Below are 21,262 nucleotides of genomic sequence, written 5' to 3' on the forward strand. Positions count from 1 at the left end.
TCCCAGTCCTGTACGCCTACGACCTGGTGCACAGAAACTGACGACGGTGCATACGGTGAGAACAACGTACCACAACAACGGAAGTGTACTTGTACGGTGCGTCTTATATGCTCGCGTATTGCACCATTGCAATAGTATTATGAGCCACACACACGCCATGAATGTTGGAGTACAGTGTGTTTCACGCGCTTGCATATGGCACCATTGCAATAGTGATACAATGCGCACACATGCCATGAATGTTGGAGTACTGTGCGTTTTCACGCGCTTGCGTATGGCACCATTGCAATAGTGATATGATGCACACACATGCCATGAATGTTGGGGTAAGGTGCGTTTCACGCGCTCGTGTATGGCTGCATTGCAATAGTGATACGATGCGCACACATGCCATGAATGTTGGGGTATGGTGCGTTTCACGTGCTCGCCTATGGCACTATTGCAATAGTGATACGATGCGCACACACGCCATCAACTCCATGTGGCCAACAGTATGAGGGTGGGTGGATATGACTCCCAGCAGATGCCAGACATATGAGGGGTGGGTGCAGAGGACTTCCAGCAGTGGCCAGACACATGAGGGGTGGGTTCAGAGGACTCCCAGCAGTGGCCAGACATATGAGGGGTGGGTGCAGAGGACTCCCAGCGGAGGCCAACAGTGTGGGGGTGGGTGCAGAGGACTCCAAGCAGTGGCCAGACATATGAGGGGTGGGTGCAGAGGAGTCCCAGCAGTGGCCAGACCTATGAGGAGTGGGTGCAGATGACTCCCAGCAGTGCCCCGACATATGAGGGGTGGGTTAAAGGACTCCCAGCAGTTCCATAGACATATAAGGGGTGGGGGCAGAGGACTCCCAGCAGTGTCCAGACATATGAGGGGTGGGATGATATGACGCCCAGCAGAGGCCAACAGTATGGGGGTGGGTGGATATGACTCCCATCAGAGGCCAACAGTATGGGGTGGGTGCAGAGGACTGACAGCAGAGCCAACAGTATGGGGGTGGGTGCAGAGGACTCCCAGCAGTGGCCAGACATATGAGGGGTGGGGGCAGAGGACTCCCAGCAGTGTCCAGACATATGAGGGGTGGGATGATATGACGCCCAGCAGAGGCCAACAGTATGAGGGTGGGTGGATATGACTCCCATCAGAGGCCAACAGTATGGGGTGGGTGCAGAGGACTCCCAGCAAGGCCAACAGTATGGGGGTGGGTGCAGAGGACTCCCAGCAGTGGCCAGACACATGAGGGGTGGGTGCAGAGGACTCCAGCAGTGCCCAGACATATGAGGGGTGAGTGCAGAGGACTCCTAGCAGTGCCCAGACACATGAGGGGTGGGTGCAGAGGACTCCCAGCAGTGCCCAGACACATGAGGGGTGGGTGCAGAGTACTCCCAGCAGTGGCCAGACATATGAGGGGTGGGTGCTTAGGACTCCAAGCAGAGGCCAACAGTATGGAGTGGGTGGATATGACTCCCAGCAGAGGCCAACAGTATGGGGTGGGTGCAGAGGACTCCCAGCAGAGGCCAACAGTATGGAGGTGGGTGCAGAGGACTTCCAGCAGTGGCCAGACATATGAGGGGTGGGTGCAGAGGACTCCCAGCAGAGGCCAGACATATGAGGGGTGGGTGGATATGACTCCGAGCAGTGGCCAGACATATGAGGTGTGGGTGCAGAGGACTCCCAGCAGTGCTCAGACATATGAGGGGTGCGTGGATATGACTCCCAGCAGAGGCCAACAGTATGGGGGTGGGTGGATATGAATCCCAGCAGAGGCCAACAGTATGGGGGTGGGTGCAGAGGACTCCCAGCAGTGGCCAGCCATATGAGGTGTGGGTGGATATGACTCCCAGTAGAGGCCAACAGTATGGGGGTGGGTGGATATGATTCCCAGCAGAGGCCAACAGTATGGGGGTGGGTCCAGAGGACTCCCAGCAGAGGTCAACAGTATTGGGGTGGGTGCAGAGGACTCCCAGCAGTGGCTAGACATATGAGGGGTGGGTGAAGAGGACTCCCAGCAGAGGCCAACAGTATGGGGTGGGTGCAGAGGACTCCCAGCAGTGACCAGACCGATGAGGGGTGGGTGCAGAGGACTCCCAGCAGTGCCCAGACATATGAGGGGTTGGTGCAGAGGACTCCCAGCAGTGCCCAGACATATGAGGGGTGGGTGGATATGACTCCCAGCAGTGCACATACATATTAGGGGTGGGTGGATATGACTCCCAGCTGTGCCCAGACATATGAGGGGTGGGTGCAGAGGACGCTCAGCAGTGCCCAGACATATGAGGGGTGGGTGCAATGGTGGGTGCAGAGGACTCCCAGTAGTGTCCAGACATACAAGGGGTGGGTGCAGAGGACTCCTAGCAGTGGCCAGACATATGAGGGGTGGGTGCAGAGGACTCCCAGCAGTGCACAGTCAAATGAGGGGTGGGTGCAGAGGACTCCCAGCAGTGGCCAGACATATGAGGGGTGGGTGCAGAGGACTCCCAGAAGTGGCTAGACATATGAGGGGTGGGTGCAGAGGACTCCCAGCAGTGGCCAGACATATGAGAGGTGGGTGCAGAAGGCTCCCAGCAGGGGCCAGACATATGAGGGGTGGGTGCTGAGGACTCCCAGCAGTGGCTAGACATATGAAGGGTGGGTGCAGAGGACTCCCAGCAGTGGCCAGACATATGAGAGGTGGGTGCAGGGGCCAGACATGAGGGGTGGGTGCAGAGGACTCCCAGCAGTGGCCAGACATTTGAGGGGTGGGTGCAGAGGACTCTCAGCAGTGCTCAGATATAGGGGGGTACATCATCATCTGCATACCACAACTACATGGGTGTATGTGCACATCCCTAACGTGTGACTATAATGATAGTGCCAAAGCAAAACATCACATACAGCAGTGTCCCACTCCCTAGAAGATGGATTACTTTGACACACTGCGTAACACACCACATGTGGGTGTGATGTAAAATTCCACATGCATACCCACCCATGGAGGTTTCTGGCGAAATACACACCCTACCATCATGACACAATAGTGTATAGTGATGTAACAGCCTACCAAACAAAGAGAGTAAAAGGGAACACACACTGTCACGCACATCCCAAGACTGATATGAAAGTCCAGGTGGTGGTCAGACCACCAAGATGTAGTCTATCACTGAAGGAATAGGGTTGAAACCCTTAGATACAATGCACAAAATTGTGAGTCATGTGCCCAAATACCTTGCATAACAATCCCCAACATAGGGGTAGGCTGTGATTATACACATGCATAGTGGTGAAAAGGTTGAATGTGTCCATGAAGGCATTCGTACTTACTGTTATGTTAGGTTATGTACATACTCAAAACACACGTACAGTGATTTGCAAGCATGGCACAGACGAATGAGCAGTAGACATCTGTGAGCAGGCATGGCCATTGTTGATGGGAACTGTCACCAAAAAAGCAAATGTGCACACATGTCAGCACAACATTTGTGCAACTGTCTGCAGTGAAGATGTCAGGTGCCACAGAGGAAGAAACACTCCTAGGGACAATGTCTAGCCAAACTGAACACACAACCAATGATTAATTGCAGAGACATTGTCATGGCACACAGATATCATGGTCCACCTCATGACCATCAACAAAAAACATCTTTCAGAACCCCAAAACATTACCATGACACCAACTCCAGGTCCCTCATCACCAACATCAAGTACCTGAAATGCAATAACGTAAAATAAAATACTTTATTCAGCACAAACAAAAAAGATGTGCCAAAATGAGTCTCTACTCAAATAAGGCCAATTGCCAGTCCAGAAAATTGTCCTTGTAGGGGAACATTGGGTAGGCCGTTTTCCCCCAACTTGCCTGCACATGGAGTACTTAATGGGATGTAGACCATTGGGGCAGTCATCGGGGCAGGACCAGGCACCGCAGGGACAGGAGTGGTAAGGGTAGGTGTGGTGGGTGCAGGGGTGGACATATCCTCAGTGATGTTTGCAGTGCCAAAGGTTGACTTATACTCTGTGCTGCACACTGCAGCCAGTTCGCCCAGCCCAACCCATACACCCGAGGGCACAATTTGAATGGAGGGCTGTGAGGGTTGCGCAATGTGACTCCGGCTGCGTGTATGCGGTCTAAGCCCTGTCCCTGTAGGTGTGCCAGGAGGTGTGCGCTTCGCCATATGTGGGGGTGTGCTGCCTGTGTCTGTTGGGGTGCGTGATGGTGTCGTGCGTGATGGTGTCTTCCTGCATGTGCGTTGGACAGGATTGGGAGAGGGGAGTGTGGATAGGTCCGAAGGAGGGGGGGGCGCTGCAGGACGGAAACTGCTGCATTCAGTGATGAGTCCATGGACTGCATAATCCGACGTTGGTCAGACATCGTTGCTGACATGCCTTCCATGAAAGACAACAACTGGGTCAGTATTTGAGTGTGACCATGGAGGACACTCAGCATCGAAGTCTGACTCGATGTCTGACCAACAGGCAACTGGCGGAGTAAGTCCACAGACTCCGCACTGAGGGCAGCAGGGGTAACAGGGGCAGGGGCTGCGGTGCCGGGCTGAAGGAGACATGGGGAAGCAACGGGAGCAACTGGGAGGGTGGAGATGGTGCTGCAGGGGGCGGGCACAGACTCTGTGAAGCTGCCTGGTGTTGCTGCATATTCCCCCTTCTCCAGGGAGGCAGAATCGGATCTGTCGGCGTGGTAAGATGTTTCGCCTTCCAACAGGTCAGCAGACTGACTCCCTTCACCCTCGGTGCCACTTGCTCCCTCTCACCCCTCCACGCTGGTGGCACTGTGGCTGGGTCCCTCCTCTTGGTCCGTGCAGCGGTCTCCTCCTGTTTCTGGTGATGATGCTGTGGGCAAGGAGAAGAAACAGAATGCATCAGTCACCTGTACACATGAGCACAAAATTAGAAGGTCACACTGCAAATCATGCCATGCATCATGAGTAACAGCCAGATAACTCTGCACATATCTGAGTCTTGTACTGCCCAGTTGGTATAGACACAATGCTACTTGGACACAATGATCCAAAGAACACACCAGGCCACAACTTGAATGAGAAATACACAGAGAATCTAGTGTTTGTTTACAGGAGAGCAGATCAATACAATGAAGTGATGCCACCTGAAGTTCACAAAGAAATAAACAGTAGTGGTGCCCCTCAGGGCAAACTAACCCACCTCACTACCCAAGGTGACACCACACTCAGAGCCCTGTAAGTACATTGGGAAAAAGATACATGTCAATAAATGTTGGTGTCTTGGGACTCACCATACTTTACACAATCAACATGTATTGAATGTGGTAATTCGGCATCTTGTGAAGAGAACACGTATGTGCCTGCATGAAAGATGTCTTACAATGAAATGCACACTAAAAAACATTTACCCATTCATTGAAAAAGCTGCCACCCTTTAAGAAAAAACCCTGGAAGAAAGAAATGGCGTTGCAGATTGTCCATATACATGGTCCAACAGAGGCCCTGATGTCTTGACACTCATTAGGTTGTATAATTGACAACAATGGAGTTTCAAAACCACTGTTGGGACATGTATATGTAGATCAAGGCACACCATTAATCGCTAACATTGTCCTCTTTGAATAGGTGCCAGCTTCTTTCAAGAAAGTGGAAATGTTGTTTTGTTTACACTACCTTGTGAGACATCTATCATGCAGGCACATAAATGTCATTTACACACTTCGTCATATTAACACATTCTAAACATGAACAACTTTTAACAAGTGTTGTGAGTGCCAAGGTACAATCATTTATGTGACACAACTTGAAATATGTCAGTCCTCACATGGGCATCCATTCCCTCATGACACAGTTGCTTGCACATAAAACCTACTTGCTGTCATGTGGAGTGGCACACATGTCCCAACTCTGGACAATGCTTAAGCTATTGGGCCAGCAATTGTGATGAACAAAATCATTGCTGCATTGTGGACACACCGTTATCCCCAGGCAAAATGTCAACACAGAAGTGTGCACACTAAGACAAAACAGCGTTGCAGCTGAACTACATACATGTGGCAAAAATGTATGAGCCTGAATCATGTCTGGAACAAAATGACATAGGCTGCTAAGTCCCAACTGAAATCACTGGCCACCATCACAGGGGCAGTGCATGGTGAATCATTGTTCAGCCAATTCTCACCCACAGGTCAGACCTGGCAAGGCTAAATCAGACAGGCCCATGTAGACCTCTCCTGCACAACACCCCCATCCCTCAGTCAATGTGATTGATACAGCTCAAGAATTGAGACCTCTTAATCGGGGTAACAAAAACTGCAGCAACAATTCCAAAAGTAACCCAAGCTCACCCCATGGGGCTGGCAATACATATTTGTGACAAACAACCATCAACAGATTGTTGTGAATAGGCACACAGGTACTGCCCAGTGTGAGTACGCACAAGTCAAATGTTGTATCCCTGTCCAGTGGACACATGTAGTAGACACATGAAAAATACAAACTATGCCAGGGACCAATGCCACAGAGGCAGATCCATGCTGAACCCATATAGAATGGGCACAGTGTTGGATGGCACACATGATTAGGAGGCCAGGCTGTCTCAGGGGACTGTAGTGGGCACACTGATCGGTGTGGTCTGGAATGAGCTGACTGTACCTTGAGTAACCGTCATGGCACTATGCATATCTCCCACTGATGTACATCATTTCTGATAATAGGTCATGCATGCTGCAAGGGTGTGCAGTTGAAACCTCACACTCCTATGTTGAGACTCGTTATCAGTGCAAACAAATATGAAGGCCAAACACAGTGCACAGGTCATGGCACAGGCAAGGTCCCAACACATGTCACAGACCACCCTCTCACATGATGCGGAAATCAATGTGCAGTCTTATTTTCTTGCACCCTAGATGAGCATGTGCAAATGTGATTACACACAGACCAGGGGACAAATGTTAAGGAGGGGAATGGATGAAAATGAGCACCAGGTGACTATGGTGAACCGGAAAGACACTGCACATATAACCTGTCTGAGCAGACACCCCAACTGTGGGAGTGTAGCCAGGCTTCAGAGCACTTCAAAAAGCAGGTGAAACAACACAACAAACTGTCATGTACCTACCCCCTCCTTGCTATTGTATCTCCTGCAACTGCCCATCGAGGTCTGGGAACCTCACTGCCAGGACACAGAGCATGTGGGGGGTCAGGGGATGGTGTCCACCATGCCGGCGTGGAGGTGACAGCTTCAGCTGGACCTGGGCAATACGCCAGGTCCAGCACCGGATGTCCTGTCACCTCTTCTGCACGTTGCGCAGCCGTCGGCGAGGGCCCCCCGCAGACCTGATGGCCTTACGATGTCACGCCAGATTTCTCCCTTCTCGTAGGCAGTTACCTGTCAGGAACACACAGTGAAACAACATTACTACACCTGCTCCATGTTCCAGAGACACACACTTGCACACCTTTGATAATGTGAACAGGGCATAGGATGCTGACAGGACTTGCATCATTGTCCATGTGAATTTGGCCTGTGTGCAAGCCACAATGCACTACATGGCATTGAAAGCCAACAGATGGCGTAACGGGTGCAACACACTCACTGATCATGGCACACAATGGGCAACACATGCAACTGCAGGGTGTGGGACAGCACGTGCCAAGCAGTCACATATCCCACTCCACTGAAGAACCCTCAGCAGACCAGACAGACACACCCTGGCACAGATCACTCGCCTGTCACTGACAACAGTGAATACAACCCTCACTTTGCACATCGGCCACTTGCCACTTGGGTGTCACAGGTGTCATGCTAGTCTTGCAAGTCAGGCACACGGCACTGCTTACTTGTCACATCAGATGGTTAGAGCTGCTGCATATGCCATGCAGCAGTGGTGCAGCACATCACATACACACTCACCCACATGACAAAGCACATTCACACATATAAATGTCCATGAGGTTGTACACATCATTTGGAAAATCTCACCACAGGTCCCCTCAAGTCATAATTATCTGTGAGTGCAGTCACCTGTCACTCCGGGTGACCACTGTTCCACCTCAGGACATTTGGAAATAAAGCCACCAAGGTCTGGCACCGCTGAATGTGTCATTCACTATGCAGTGAATGTCACAGTAAGCACAGTGCAAGTGAGGAGTGAACACACATGAACTACATCATGTTCTGCATGAGAGACACCACCATGTACACCCCCTGGGACTCACTCCAAAACAGATTGCATGTCTGTCCCACCAATACACAATGCCTGTTGTGACACTCACACAACAGGTGCACAGTCAAAGGTAGTTGAGTCAGCACTCATCTGTTCCTCTGGTCTCCCATACAGCTTGCTGTACTGTAGTAGGAGGCTGTCCAGGAGGGCCTGGTTCTCCTCCTCAGTGAAGGCAGGGGCCCTCTCCATAGTACGAGCCATGATATGCCAGAGGATGCAGAGACAGCAGCAGTGTGGTCCACTCCAATGTTGTGCAGGCAAGTGCCCTCTCAGGGGTTCATGCTGCCTTAAATCAGAGCTGCTGAGGGGCTTTCAGTTCGAGGAGTAGAGTGATAGGTCAGATTAGTTCGCATCAAACGTTTCCTCCAATCCATTTAAACATACGGCTCTGACAGCATGAGCATCATTTAAAATTTGAGCTTCAGCTCAACAATCAATTTGCAACATTGTATTTTTTTGGCCTACTGACTTTTGCACGACACCTGTTGGACACATAGCTACTCTAAACTCAGTATCCATGACACCCAGGATGCATTCAGGGCCTTCTACTCGTACCCTATGTATCCCCTAAGTAATTTTGAGATCTACACACGTTTACAGAGCAATTCACGCACTCGGGTATGGCACCATTACAATAGTAATACGAGCCGCACACACATCCCATGAATGTTGGGGTACGGTGCGTTTCACGCGCTCGCATATGGCACCATTGCAATAGTGATACGATGCGCACACACGCCATGAAGGTTGGGGTATGGTGCGTTTCACATGGTGATGCGAATGCAGGGGTACGGTGCCTACCACACAAATTTTTTCACACGCAGGGGTACGGTGCGTTTCACATGGTGCATTTCAGACGCAGGGGTATGGTGCGTTTCACATGGTGATGCGAATGCAGGGGTACGGTGCGTTTCACACAGTGCTTTTCACACACAGTGGTATGGTGCCTTTTAAATGGTGCACTTCAGACGCAGGGGTACGGTGCGTCTCACATGGTGATGCGAATGCAGGGGTACGGGGCCTTCCACACTGTGCTTTTCACACGCAGGGCTATGGTGCGTTTCACATGGTGATGCGAATGCAGGGGTATGGTGCCTTCCACACCGTGCTTTTCACGCGCAGGGGTACGGTGCGTTTCACATGGTGATGCGAATGCAGGAGTACGGTGCATTTCACACAGTGCTTTTCACACGCAGGGGTACGGTGCGTTTCACATGGTGCGTTTTCAGACCCAGGGGTATGGTGCGTCTCACATGGTGATGCGAATGCAGGGGTACGGTGCCTTCCACTCGGTGCTTTTCACACGCAGGGGTACGGTGCTTTTTCACATGGTGATGCGAATGCAGGGGTACGGTGCCTTCCACATGGTGCTTTTCATACGCAGGGGTACGGTGCATTTCACATGGTGATGCGATTGCAGGGGTACGGTGCCTTCCACACGGTGCTTTTCACACGCTGGGGTACATTGCGTTTCACATGGTGATGCGAATGCAGGGGTACGGTGCCTTCCACATGGTGCTTTTCACACGCAGGGGTACGGTGCGTTTCACATGGTGATGCTAATGTAGGGGTACAGTGCCTTCCACACAGTGCTTTTCACACGCAGGGGTACAGTGAGTTTCACATGGTGCATTTCAGATGCAGGGGTACGGTGCGTTTCACACGCTGATGTGAACACAGGGGTACGGTGCGTTTAACACACTGATGTGAATGCAGGGTTATGGTGCGGTTCACACACTCATGTATGGCACCATTACAATAGTAATACGAGGCGCACACATGGCAGGGATGTAGAGGTACGGTTCGCACAAGGATGTCTATCAAGTACTTGTCATTGCATACTTTCATGTGCAGGCCCTAGGTGTGGCAGCCCGTCATATAGCACAGGGCATCTTATCTTGTTGCACAATCGATGTGTGATGACCAGTGGACACATGTCATGTGTGATGGGGCACTATGTGGCACACATCACCTTGACACTTGTCTCATGTGTATCATTAGGCAGATTTTGTCATGCACAGCAACACTCGGATGGCACAGTCATCACTACCGGCACCTGTCTCCTGATGCCAGGGACTGAGGCACTTTGTCAACTGACATGTCACGCTCAGCATGACCCTATGTGACCATGTTAGGTGTGTGTCATGTGTTACTAAGAGCTTGCTGTTTGTTTTCCGTAAACTGCATCTGCTGTTGGTGCATCTAACATGGGTCTGCGGTGAGATGGGAATGGTTTCACATCTACGCACAGCATGCCACATATGCATTCCCATGGCTGTTGGGTCTGATGGCATCAGACATCATATTTCCCCAGGCATCCATGTCTGGGTCGTGACAATGGCTGTGTTGTTTTGTTGTCACATGTACACCTTAATCGCAATGTGTTTGATATGTACATTTGACATTCCATGTGACCTCTGCATATGCCTTGCAGTCATCTGTCTGGATGGGATGACAACCTTCCACTGCAGGTATGGTGACGTGGGTCACTCTAGTGATATCTCGGGCTGTTCACTCAGACCGGCCCAGCAGTTCATTTCAGGGCATGCCATGTTTATTTGTCAATCAACAGGTGCATCTGGCTTTTTGTAGGAGTGGCAGTAAGCTGGCATATGTATCCTGGATGTATTGCACACGCCAGATTCCATAGTGACATGATGTCTAGTAGCAGTTTTGCATGTGCTATGTCCATTGCCATTGATGTTGGCTGACTTTTAATCTCCATTATTCCCAAATATGTCCTGCAGGGCACCGCCTCTAGCAAGCCAATTCCCAGACTTGGCTACCACGAGGGAGCGTGCCTGCATCCGACGTTACAGATTCACTCAACAGTTGATTCAGGAGTTGACGAACAAGCTTGCACCACATCTCCAACCGCAGCATAGGTATCCTACTGCGCTGACCCCCAAGATAAAGGTGATGGCAGAACTCCATTTTTTTTCTACAGGTGCATTTCAATTAACCATAGCTGATGTTGGTGGAATGTCACAGACAATGTTCAGCCATATCCTGCGTGATGTTTTGGCAGCCATGTTGGAGCACATTGATGAATTCATCAAATGTCCTACTCCTGAAGAGTTGAGAGATTTCAAGGGTGATTTATATGCCCTGGGAGGGATGCCACATGTCATTGGGTCTATTGATGGGACACATGTGGCTTTGGTGCCACCACAGGCACAGGAGCAGGCTTACCACAACCGTAAACATTATCATTCAATGAATGCCCTGGTGGTGTGTCTTGCTAACATGCTGATTTCCCACGTTTGTGCACGTTTTTCAGGAACAGCACACAATGTATTCATCATGAGGCATAGCAGGGTGCCACAAATGATGCTGCAGCTGCGCAACGAGCGGGCATGTCTTGTTGGTGGGTAAACTCTGTTTGTCCTGTATGTTTCAGTATATTTTGCTCTGGCGGCATCTCCTGACCCACTTATTTACATGATGTATCTATGTAGGGGACTTGGGATATCCTACCATGCCATGGCTAATGATACCTCTCCGCAACCCAAGAACAGCTGCAGATCAGTGGTACAATAATGCACATTGGCAGACAAGGCGAGTGATTGAGAGGACGTTTGACTTCCTGAAGAGCTGATTCTGGTGCCACGGTAAGACCGGCGGATCCCCCCCATATGCACTGGACAAGGTCTGTAAGATCTTCATCGTGTGCTGCATGCTGCACAACATGGCAGTTGAGAAGGCAGTGCCACTCATCCTGGATCCTGAGGAGCAGGAACATCCACCCATTGAGGATCAACGGCTTGGTCACGATGCAAGTGATGAGGAGGAGAAGGATGATATCCGGAGTCAGCAACTTCTTCCTATAATTGTGAGTCACTGGGAATGAGTGAGCAAGCTTGTAGCATTGAGTGGCATGTGTTGCAATATGTGTGTCCAGCTGACTGTATGCAAAGTGACTTTGATGTGTGTTCTGATGTGTCACACATGCAGCAATGATTTTCTTTGAAATTTGCATATGTCCTACATAGTTCCTGTTTGGTAACTGCCCATGTCTTTTGCAAAGATTTTTACCGGTGAACTCGTGTGTGTCTGTCATTCCCAGGTTGCTGTGCCTGTTGTCTGTTCATGTCATCTTTGTCCTTCTGCTATTCCTCATGATAATTGCAACGTGGGCTGAATCAGAATTTCAGGCAGGGATATGTGTAAATGTCATTTCGGGTAAGAGATCCAAACAGGCTTTTTTGTGTTGGTATGGGTTGGTAATGTGTGGGAACTGTTTCTGTGCATGTTGTAGTACCATGCATACATGTCTCATTAGCATGGATCAAATTACATATTGCACCACAACCATGACATGACAGTCACCCTACTTGACAGTCATCTGTAGTGGAGTGTGAACTCTGGTGAAGGCATCAATGTGTGTAAACCTTGCCCCTGACACATTGCGGATACCATGTGTTGACATTGTGTGGGACATCACAACAACAGGCCCTAAGGGGAATTGCAGCCTCGCTGTGTGCAGCAGGATGTGTTTGGCTCATCCACTTAATCTAGTGTGCCAGTACGTTTTGATTTCCAACAAACATGTTGTGAAGGTGTGGGCCAGCGTATGTACCACATGTTCTGTCAACGGTCCTGTGAGTCTGTTCGTATGGATGCATTGCCCTTTGTGCCAGTATGTCATGTCACTGTCACATCGCCTCCTCAGGGCTGGTGGAGAACACTGCTTAGCAAGCCTTTTCGGTAAGTTGATAAGAAATTTCTATTCCCATGAAGCCAAGAACGTAGCTCTGATGACGTCACAACATTGCGCTGTAGCAAATGTAAATGCTTCCGTGGCACCAGTCGGGTGCCGTAAATTCCAGGAATCTCTTGTGGTGTGCTGCATATCCTGGTCACGGTAGGGGTGCTTTTGTGCCATTGCTCCTCATTACTCTCTCTGTTGAGTTCCGGCCCAGCAGCTTGTTCTGTTTGGCATTTCAAAGCCCAGTTGGACGAGCCGATGACTGGCTCTTGAGGGGCTTCCTTGTGTTTACCTAATTCCCTACCATTTGACGAGCTTCTTAAGGCTCTTGCAGGGGATGTGTAATTTCCATTCTTGAACCGCACTGATTCCCTGGGGTAACTACGGATTGTTGGCTTTGTGTGAGTAGCGCTGCAGCGCTTTTGAATTTCTGTTTATTGGACCTTATTCATACACTGTGATTTTCAGGATTACCACATGGCTTAACTTGCCTTGAAGCAGCCTGCAGAGCGTCATACCCCCTTCATATCGCTGCAATACTCTGCTACCTTTATGTGTCTTCTGTGATCCCTGTTCTAATTGCAAAATCCTTGGAAAATAATCATAATATTGGCCATTTCTTTTGCAACTCGTACAACATAATGTTTGGTGTGTTATGGTGTTTCATCACCTTTCCATGTGCTATGCATTCATGCATTTTTCATCTCTGTTTTCACAGCAGAGGCTTGTAGAGCTCGTCCAGAAGTAAGTTCAAATTTCCGAGTTACATGGCGGTTAAGACTTTTTTGGGTATGTTGATAACTGCTGGATAAATATATGTAAATGTATGGAACATCCTTCTTTGTAAGTGTGTAGTAATGTCCTTGTTTGATCCTCAGATCTAGTAGCACTTTCATTACTGTGATCCCAACGAGGATACAGTGGCTGTTGTTTTCCTTTACAGGTGTAACTGTTACAGTATAGGTCCTGAGGTATTCTGTGATTCAGTGACAAGAAGTGTTGAATCCTTATGCTTGTTTACCTTTGTTTCAGATCTCCCTCCCTGCTGTTCTCTTCCTTTCCTTCCTTCGCCTGATCACCCTTTTGAGTCTGTCATTTCTACTCAGACCAAGGGGCTATCCGAAGATGGACCACTTTGGGCATCCCACGTTTCAGAGGATTCAAGACCCTGACAGTCACAGGCAGTCCTGTGCACATTGTTTCACCAGCAGTTGCCACTTTGCATGCTTCATCTATAGAAAAATTGACAAAGATTTTGCATGTGGGAGTATGTTTATTTTGCCAACATGAATGCAGTTCTTCATGGCTACTGATCCCTATTGTGCATGAAGTACTTGGTTGTGTATGCATTTGTGCAGGTTGCTACCCACAACGGGCAGGCAACACCTGCTGACCCTGTGTGTCCTGGGTGCAGCTTGGCCTTTTGGTGCCTGATCCTGTGCTTGTAATTTTTGGTGATTTTTCATCCATTTTCTTTGAGTGACCCATGAGTAACCAGACACTCCTTCCTTTCCATACTGTTACACTATGCCTTTCTAACCATCTTGTCTTTGTGTGCTATTTTTTGCCTGGTGTCTCACCCCTTCCGCCGTCAGGTGTCCACTCATTCCTGCTGCTGCCTCCCCTGAGGCACTGCACCACCGAGTGCCCTGATTCTGCAACCCACACGCCTCCAAGATGCTCCTCCCTCCACCCATTCTTAATGCAGGCAGCAGCTTGTCTGTGCCACTGTTGCGCCACCTCCGTGCCAAAGGCAGGACCGTCAGCGCCCATCAACACCTGAAACGTGCACAGTGCAAGACCTTCTGATCCTTGCATGACCCATGTAACACAACAGACTCATGCTATAGCCACCCTCCAAACAATGAACACCAGACAATCAACCACCTGCTATCAGGCAACCCCTCAGCGCATACACAACAGCTTCACATGCTGTGTGTGCAACTCCTACTGCCTACACCGCGCTGCCCCGCCTCACAGACCATATCAGTACAACCAGGCCATGTGCCTCCTACTGAATACCCGCTCCGTCCATCAGCACGCCATTTGACTCTGTTACCTCCTCAACAAAACAGCCCCACACATCGCCTTCATTACAATAATCTGGTTGAACGCATCCTCAGCACACAACTTCAACATTGCCATCACAGACTGATACAAGATCACCCGCAGGGACCGCACCAACAATCCAGGAGGATGACCTACACACCTACACAGACTACTTGTGGCAGGGGGACAGCAACTTCTGGCTGGAGGACAACCACACCACCATCCTTCATAGGTACATCAACATTTGCATACAGTTCTCCGACAAGCAACACACTGTCCCACACTCCGCTACAGATGCCCCAGAGATGCTTGACCTAAGTCACCACAGGCGAGCTGTGTGGCACCCTCGCCCTGTACACTCCAACCAACGCCAATGCCACCCCTGCAATCTCATACACTGGATCAGCGACTGATCCAACACTCTTGCCACATTTGTGGACTTTCCTGTGAAGTACAACAACAGTTAAGCCACCTGGGACAAGGCAGACCTATTGGACTCATTTTTTTATTTCATTTTCAAAAACTTTATTCGATTCAATGCAAGAATCATAAAAGTAAAAGTACATTTACAACACACAGTTAAAAATTCACTATAAAAACAGTTTTACAATTTATGGCACTATAAAAGTTCATTGGCAGATAAAGTCACATAACCATATTATTACTTTAGGTTAATCATCTCTGGATAATACATAATTTTATCAGGCAGGGGTGTTTTTTTTTTTTTTTTGGGAACAGTAAAGATAAAACAAAAAGAATCACGGTACAGGATTATAAAGTGCACATATCAAATGGTATAGTTCTTGGGGCAAAATTTTAGCCATACCGTTTCCTAATCTGGAGTGACACTCGTATAAAGTTCAACATTGCACAGCAAACTGTAGGGGATGACAGAGATATTAAGAAATCATAACCCTCTTTGTAATGGCGTATTTGTTCTTCCTTGAGAATCGGTTTAATAAACCTGGTTCTCGGGTCTTTATATAAGGAACAAAAAAGAACAAGATGCATTGTGTTTTGGCTATCTTTGTAATTACAGTTGCAAGGTGGTAGTTCCTTGCACCAACCCCCCTGTATGGGGAATGCAAAAAGAAAATGCAAAGTATGTAGCCTGAATCTTGTCAGGTAAAAACGCCATTGTACATGATTTGTAAAGGTCAGATAGAACTGATGCTGTAAGACAGCCTTGGGGGCATAGGGGCTGTCCATACAATTTACAATGGATGATTTCCAGTAATTCGATTTAATTACATTTTTAATATCTCCCTGTATGTTTTCAGGGTTGTCAAAGGTGTCACCCAAGCCTATTTTATGAAACATTTCATTTACGTAGGATAACCAGGGGATTTGATTCATATTTGACAATTTCAAACAGTCCTGGATAATATCCTTAGTAAGCTGTAAGTCCTCCGATACCCATATTTTGCCCCATAACAACAGAGGAGAAAGACGAATAATGTCGCTTACATGATTTAAGCCTAGTTCATTGTGGGCGAATTTATTTGAGGAGCCTGATGGGATGGCCAAGACACGTTTTAGAAATTTGTTTTCCATAATCTGTATCGTGTCGGGGCTATCTGTCCCCCAGACCCCCGCCCCATAGGTAGCAATCGACAGACATTTTGCTTTATACAGAGTTTTTAAATGTGAAATGGGTTTTTGGCCTAATTTGCCACAAAAGCGGAACAATCCCTCTATTGAGCGACTAGCACTCTGCACTCGTGTTTTCATTAATGGTGCCCAACTTAATTTGTGATTAAAAAGGTTTCCCAAATAGTTAAAATGTTCAACCTTGTCAATGACGGAGGTACTCACTGCAAACTTTCTGCTCTTTGTGCCCTTCGGGCCACAGACCATGATAAAAGACTTAGCAAAATTCACTTTGAGATCTAGGTCCAACATAAATTTGTAAAAGGCATCAAGGCAGTGCTGCATGCTATTTGCAGTGAGTGTCATGAGTACCGTATCATCGGCATAGGAAAGCATTGGAGTGCTTCTACCATTTACTTTTGGGAAATCATGGCAATGGTCCAACAGGTATTTTTCCAGGCCATTAGTATATACAAGGAATAAAAAAGGAGCTAATATGCATCCTTGTCGGACACCCTCGGTCGAAGGAATGGACTTGGTTTTCTCCCCCCCTGGTCCAAACCTTATGGCCACCGTGGTGGATTCATGGAGTCTGCGAAGAAGAGTGACTAGGGGTTCCTCGAAACCCATTTCCTCCATCATTTGCCACAGCTTACTACGACACACAGTGTCAAATGCACTTGATAGGTCCATAAAAGCAAGATGGATTGAAGATTTTTTTGCTTTTGTGTATTTCCCAATAATTAACGCCAAATTAAGGCACTGTTCAACAGTGCCTTTACCTTTTCTAAATCCATATTGGGAATTTACAATCAGGCCTACCGAGTCCGCCCATGATTCTAATCGTGCTAAAATAACCCTGCCCAAAATTTTGCATGATGCGTCAATTAGAGAGATTGGGCGATAGCATCGGGGATCAGATCTATCGCCCTTCTTAAAAATTGGCACCACCACTGCCTCCTTCCAGGATGCAGGAATGTGGCTAGTGACAACTGCTTTAAAAACATTCAACAATACAGGTGCCCAGACTTTGATATTGTGCTTAAAAAAGTCCAAAGGTACTCGGTCGGGGCCAGGTGCTTTTAGTGATGTACCTTTTAATAACGTGTCCTCTACTTCTTGCAGAGTCAACGATGAACTCAGGGAGAGGGAAGATTGGGGAACCACAGATACCCTTTCATCTCCTGTCGGTATCACATTTGGTTGGATGTTATGAGGATTAAAAATATTCCCAAAGTGGGTTTCCCACGAATCACAATCAATCTCCATTACGATATTATCCATATCATTATTTACAAAAAGGGGGCGATTGATGACTTCCCAGAAAAGTCTGCTATCCTTTAATTCTGTTGACTTTTCTAAGTCTTCCCAGGCTTGATTTTTTAAGCCCAACTTCCTTGTTTTGATAGCTTCTTTATAAGCTGATCTAGCTGCTCTAACTGATTTTATATCCCTTGGCTTTTGTTTTAATGCTGCTTTCAGCAATCTCTGAGTTGCTGAACATGCAGCATCAAACCATCTGGGGCCTGACTTTTTGTTTTTACCAATTAGTTTTATTAGGCGCTCAGCTACATGCTCACATAGGGATTCAAAATTACCTATAACCTCTTCTGGACCGGTTGTAGGTGTGAGGCAGGCCTCATATTCAGCACTATATCCATTTAGGATCTCTGCCTCAAGACCCACCGCGTCTATTTTGCCCCATTTAAGGGTGATACCTTGATTTTTACTATACTTTACCGGTTGCTCCCAAATAGGATGTTTGGGTTTAACCGGACAAAACAGGGTTAAAATTAAAGGATTATGGTCACTGGCAGCATTAGGTATTACTTCCAACTTATCGACATAGGAAAGGTGCCCACTAGAGACAATTACAAAGTCAATAAAACTCATAGTGCCCCTAGTTCCCTGGAACGTCGGTATAGGCACAGAGTTTGGGCCAACCCAGGGCTCCAATATACATAAATCATTTAAAATAATGATATTATTTAACGCATCCCCCTGAGGTGTGTGTTTAAAATGTGACAGCGGTTGATCATGTGAATCTGTCAAGCCACACACCTTTGAGTCACCATGGGCACATAATGAACAGTTGAAATCTCCCAACCAGATAACAAATAGTTGGGATTGTTCTTGACGTACCCCAGCTATGGCCCTTTCTAATTCCAGGATTACAGTTGTCTCATTGTTGTCAAAAATATTATAATACCAGTTAATCAGCAACAATGGTTCAGGGAACAAATTAATCAACATCAACACTTGGAACCAAGGTGAATCAACTATTATAGAGGCCACAAGTTTACATAATTTTAACGAGGTTGCTGACATTAAACCACCTTTTGCCCTGCCCATTTGAGAGGGTATAGCTAAGGTGTTAAAAGCTTGAAAACCCTCCATACTCTGGGCAGTTCTACTCCATGTTTCCTGTAGGCACAGGATGTCACAGTCCCCCACAAAGTCCAACCATGCCTCGTCCTCAAGTCTTGATGCAAGTCCAGCAATATTCCACGAGATTAGGCCCATCTTTTGATCATTTTTTTGTCTCATGTCTGGTTCTGTTACTGCTTCTATTAGATTGTTCCCAGAAGGGGTTAAACTTAAATCACATTCTCTGTCAAAAGATACCTCAGGTACTTGAGCATCGGGAGTTTGGTCATCATCGGTGGGAACAATCTCCAGTGAGATATTATTGCCACTTTCCCCCTTCTCCCACAGGCTGGGTTCTCCTAATACTGAATTATCCATAATCCTGAGAGGATCTTGTGATGGTCAATCGATCTCTTCCATGCCTACAAGTGGATTAAAGCGGTTTCTCAGGGGGACATTATTTGGGGGCCATCCTACATAATCCTCTCCCTGAAACCTTGGTCTTAAGTTGTTATGCCAAGCTTGCAAGGGGTAGTTGTTGTTACTGTGGATCATTTCCCAGGAAAAGGCATCACTCTGTTGGGAGGGTCCCCAGTTGTTCTGGCTTGGCCATATAGCCCTATTTCTGTGGGTCCACATAGGATACATTTCGTTGTTAGATACCTGCCTAGTGTTCTTATAAGGGAGAGATTGGGGTGCAAAATTCAGGCTTGGGTAAAAATACTCCAGACCTATGCACTGGATATCCCCAACTCTAGCAAATCTCGGTTTACTACAGATGATATCTTTTACCCAGGTGTTACTGAAGTTAATCAAGATACAATCCCCCTCGAGATCCTTCTCACTCGGGCCTACCCAGGGGACTCTACGTACACTAAGTATGTTTGTTTTAGAGTCGGAGGGGAGTGGTCTATTAATGTTAAGCCAAAATGTTATTTTATTTCTTAGCTCCTGGGTAGATTCTGTTTTATTGGGGGGGAGTGGGGGTACTCCGGTAAGTATTACCATAAAAGGGGCTGAATCTGGCGGCAAGTTCAGGGGTGGTGGTTTCTTTCGATGTACTACCTCACTATCAGTGCTTTTTGTATTTTTTGCGGAACCCTGTAAACCTGTTTGTTTTATTTGTTTTTGCCCTTGGGTACGTCCCTGTTTGGGGGTCGCGGCTTCCGTCGTTGATGCCACATTGCCCATTTTTTGACCAGATGTCCCTGCCGCATCCGCAGAGACAGGTTTAGAACGGGGTAGTGGTATCGGTTTTGTTTGAACTAGCGGGCCCGGTGCCACCTTAGGATTAGAATTTATAGGCATTTTGGCGTTTGTGTTTATACTTTTATTCTCACTCCCCTTTTTTGGGTCACTGTTGCTAACAATGATATTTTTGTTCTTATTTCTTGTACCCCCCTCTTCAGGCAATTTGTTCTTACTTGCTGAAGTTTCAGGAGGACTGGAATTGGAAGAGATAATATATTCCAGTTGATCTAACTTCAGGTTAACAATCTGGATTTTCTCTAAAACAGGCAACAGGAGTATTTGAACTAATTTCTCAATTTCCCCCAGAAGGCGGTCATTGTTGTTGGTACTAAAAGAAAAGGTTTTCTGTCCCATGTCAGCTAATAGGGGACCCTTTTGTTTAGTAGGGATTGTTAGGGTTTTAGATGGTGCTGGCTTCGCTAACTTTGGTTTTGCCCCTTTCCTATGAGTGCCACCTCTCTTACGTTTATTTGGGTTATGAGATTCCCACTGAGATGCCACTATCTGATCTTGTGTAGGGGTAGGAACATTTTTACTTGAATTGCTCGGGTTGTTATCTATTACATTTACATTTACTCCCGTAATATCTGGTGAAATGGGTATGGGAGTAAGTGAAGATGCCTCAATTTGGGAATCCCCTGGGTCCGCTATCAGGACTGTCTGTGATTCAGGGATTATCTCTAGATTTGGGCTAGCCTCCAAATTACTATCCGAACAAAGTAAACTTTGCTCAGGAGTAGGTAATTTGGTAGGGGTAATTTTTAATGCAATATTCCCCAGGGACGAGCGTTTTCCTGTAATCAGGTCAAGTGACAGACGCTTTTCTGTGAGGGCAATTTCCTTTTCTAAAATCCCGGTTGCCCGGCTTATAAAATCGTCCAAAGTTCCAGTGGCTTTACCATTATTTGTTTTAACGGTAATCTGTCTACTCTTCCCTGAGCGTGTGGACATCATAAGAGTTAAGAAAAAAGCACAATTTATAGTGCCAGATTTGTAAAAGAATGATTAATGGAAATTATAATGGAAACAATTTGGAGTCAATAGATAAATAGAAGGGAGGTATTGGACTCATACAGGTCTAGCCGGACTCTCGTGCAAACCTTGCAAAACAAAC

This window comes from Lissotriton vulgaris, chromosome 8 (genome assembly GCF_964263255.1).
Source record: "Lissotriton vulgaris chromosome 8, aLisVul1.2, whole genome shotgun sequence".
NCBI classification, from domain to species: Eukaryota; Metazoa; Chordata; class Amphibia; order Caudata; family Salamandridae; genus Lissotriton; species Lissotriton vulgaris.